This window comes from Tenrec ecaudatus, chromosome 2 (assembly GCF_050624435.1).
Source record: "Tenrec ecaudatus isolate mTenEca1 chromosome 2, mTenEca1.hap1, whole genome shotgun sequence".
In the NCBI taxonomy this organism is placed as follows: domain Eukaryota; kingdom Metazoa; phylum Chordata; class Mammalia; order Afrosoricida; family Tenrecidae; genus Tenrec; species Tenrec ecaudatus.
The window spans coordinates 199,159,963-199,163,892 of NC_134531.1; the positions used below are offsets into that span (position 1 = coordinate 199,159,963).

Here is a 3,930-nt window from a genome sequence, read left to right on the forward strand (position 1 = left end):
TAGTCAGGTTAACATAAAGGCAATTAACAAGTTTCTGAATTAGAAATGAATAAAGACTTTGCTTAAACACAGCAACAAAAGCGGTATGGGACTTACACAGATATAAATGATGGTTCTCTGACAGCTGTTTTAAGACTAAAGTCAATAGCTGAGGAAAAAACTAAACTTCTGATGTAGAGCATTGCCAAGTAAAAGCCAGTTGTTACTTTTGCTAAGGATGCGTTTTGTTAAAGAGTCTCCACAGGGAAGCTCTCCTCTCCTCATTCCTCAGACTGTGTACGATGGGATTCCAGAAGGGGAGTTGAGTATGACACAGCAGTCACTAAATCTTGAATGGAGGACTCTGTGGGACTTGGTCCCAAGGCAGCGACGAGCCCGGTGGTGAGAAAGAGCACAGTGACAATCAGCTGTGGGGAGCAAGTGGAACAGGCTTTTGCTCTACTTTCTACTGAAGGGATCCTGCATACTGCTGAGAAGATCCGGTAATATGAGATGATCATAAGAGCAGAGCATCCAACGACCAAGCATGAGCGGAGAGTCAGAGACACAGACTCAACAAGGAACATCTCACAGGACACCAGGGCCAGCACATGAGGGATGTCACAAAGGAACTGGTGAATCCTGCTGCATCTGGAAATGGGCTCCCAATACATGTTCCCAGTGTGGACGGTAGCATAGGAAAAACAAATGAACCAGCTATAGTTGCTCTGGAGGAATTTCCTAAAATCATACCTGTTGCGCGCTCAGTCTCGCCAGCAAGAAGGACGCGCCACAACAGGATTCTTCCACAGGCGTTTAATGCGGGTTCGATTTGCAGATGCGGAAAAAGACCCCGAAGCCCCAAACTACTGCTGCTTATATGCGCTCTATGGGGACGTGTTGTGCATTGATTGGTGCGTTAGCCAGAACCCTTATTAACATACTCTTGGGTGGAGTTATGACTACGTCATCTAAGCAGGGCTCATGCTCTAAGTGGTTTTTTACCACTTAACTGGGCCACCGCCCTGACTGCCCGGCGCCATCTTGTAATGGCGGCAAGAGCTGCAGCTTCCCACACATACCCTAGCTATAATGTAGGGTACGGCAACGGGCCACACATAGGACATGACACTGAGAAAAGCTAACTCAGCAGATGCAAAAGCAAAGAAAAAATAGACTTCAGCCACACAGCTAAGATAAGAGATAGCATTGTTGTGTGTCAGGGAGCTGTAAATGGATTTAGACATGTGACTGATTTACAGAAAAAATCCAAAAAGAAAGGCTCTTCAAGAAGCAGTACATGGGTGTGTGGAGACACTGAATGACCATCATGGTGAGAGGTTCACCATCCTTGCTGCCAAGTAAATCAGAAGGAAAAGTCCAACATGTAATAATTGCAGCTCCCAAGACTCAGAAAACCCTGTGAGCAGGAAATCTTTAATGTGTGAGGTTACCCATTGGGCAGTGAGATCCATGTTCTTTCTGATTCCTGAAGAAAGAAGATGAAGAGGAAGGAGGAGGAGAAAACATCCATTGAAATAAAGTGAAAAAAATGGAAAATTTTAATAATAAAATATTGGAATAAATTTCACCTTAATTTAATTAGTAGTGCTATGGATATCTTCTGTTCTGATGAAAAATGGGATCATAATTAATATTAATAGGTTTTTCAAGGTGATATGATTCTAAATGGCCATGGCTTAATCCTTTGGGACTTGAGTAATTTTAAAGAGCTTCTGAGTAGTAGTATATATCCATTACACAGCACATATGAGTGCCACTGCAAGGACCCATATTGGAAAACTTGGAATATCCCTAAAATCACTCAGCAGAGCTGTCCTCTCACTGGGACCTGAAATGGAGCAGGCTACCTCTAAATTGCAGTAAATGGTACAATCGTCCATGACCCCTTAGGCCCTTATCATTCACATTCAGACATAATTTTGAAGTTGTCGGTAAGTTGGCATATTTTTTTCACGTAGATTATATTTGAGTAGCAGCCAGTGCCTATTACGACATGGACGATGTCTCATGAATAGCTTTCGGCTCATGAACAGAAAGAGGCATAGTTCAAACTGTCAGTTCTGGGTAAGTCGAAGATGAAAAGACCGTGCTAGAACAGAAGGAGTGGATGCATAGAGACAAGTACTGAGACACTGGTTTATAGGGACTAGAATGGGGGAATGGTGGCGTGGGTGAGGAGATTTGGGGAGCAAACAATGGATGTAGATGAGGCAAGGCACTTTATATCACATTCATTTTAAGAAAAATTAAGTGATCCATCGCAATTAAAAAAACATTTTATTAGGGGCTCATACAACTCTTATCACAATCCATACACATACATACATCAATTGTATAAAGAACATCTGTACATTCTTTGCCCTAATCATTTTCAAAGCATTTGCTCTCCACTTAAGCCCTTTACATCAGGTCCTCTTTCCCCCGCCTCTCTCCCCGCTCTCCCCTCCCTCATGAGCCCTTGATAATTTATAGATGATTATTTTGTCATATCTTGCTCTTTCCAGCATCTCCCTTCACCCCCTTCTCTGTTGTCCGTCCCCCAGGGAGGAGGTGACATGTAGATCCTTGTAATTGGTTCCCTCTTTCCAACCCACTCACCCTCTACTCTCCAAGTATTGCCCCTCACACCCCTGGTCCTGAAGTTATCATCCACCCTGGACTCCCTGTGCCTCCAGCTCCCATATGCACCAGTGTACAACCTCTGTTCTATCCAGTCTTGCAAGGTAGAATTCAGATCATGGTAGTTGGTGGGGAGGAAGCATCTGGAATCTGGGGGAAAGTTGTATTCTTCATCGGTACTACATCTCACCCTGACTGTCTCATCTCCTCCCCTAGTCCCCTCTGTGAGGGGACCTCCTGTGGCCGACAAATGGGCGTTGGGTCTCCACTCTGCACTTCCCCCTTCTTTCACTGTGGTTTTTTTTTTTTTTGATGATGCCTTCAACCTGATCCCTTTGGCACCTCATGATCACACAGGCTGGTGTGCTTCTTCCATCGCATTTTAAAAACAATTTTTATTTTTTCATCTTGCTACCATTTATTATATATACGAGCCCCGGTGGGGTACTTGTATGTATTGGGCTGCTTATCACAAGGCCAGCAGTTAGAAACCACCAGCCACTCTTCAAGGGAAAGAATAGACTTTCTACTCCCATAAAGATTTACAGTCTCAAAACTGACAAAAGCAGTTTCACTCCGTCCTATAAGGTTGTTATAAGTGAGAAGGAACTCTCTAACAGTGAGTTTGTTTTATTTCTATTATTTGTAAAATTAGTCAAAATAGCAGCAAGGTACTAGCTTTGGTTACAAATGTCACAGCCAAAAAATGGGAGTTGTCAGGTCGTCTAACACAGTGCAAAAACATCTCAAAGCAACAATCAGAGAGCACACTTGTGTCCCCAAATAGCTTGCTGACATAAAACACAAAATTCAATGCAATGTGAGTGACAGATTCCTCATCATCTATTGCTAATATGATGATCAAATAATACTCATATATTTTAATACTAATAGTCAGATTTCATGTTTAAAATAGGCTAAGTATTATTTAGTTAAAGGTCATAGTTTAGATATTAGCTATTATTAAATCTATACAATTTTCCTATATTCAGTAATTTATGATTGAGAATAGCTAATGAAATATTCAGAAATTTATATGTATACAAATATATGAAATTTATTTTCTATATATAACATAAATTTATGCTGTATATACATATATACAAACAACACTAATATTGTCTTATTGGGCAGTACACTACCAGTTGATCATTAATTTAACAAAGCTTTGATATTTATATCTACAACAAAGGTATGATTACCCCTCACATGTATACTTTCATCATTAAATGTTAAATACAACTTCTATATTTTAATGAATGTTTTAAAATGTAGATTACATAACATAAAATATTTAATACAACTCTT

At 40.7% G+C, this 3,930-nt stretch overlaps 1 pseudogene; it reads right to left on the reverse strand.

Moving 5' to 3' along the window:
- Positions 1 to 202: 202 nt before the first annotated feature.
- Positions 203 to 1,454, reverse strand: LOC142440372 (olfactory receptor 14I1-like; annotated as a pseudogene).
- Between the last annotated feature and the right edge of the window lie 2,476 nt (positions 1,455 to 3,930).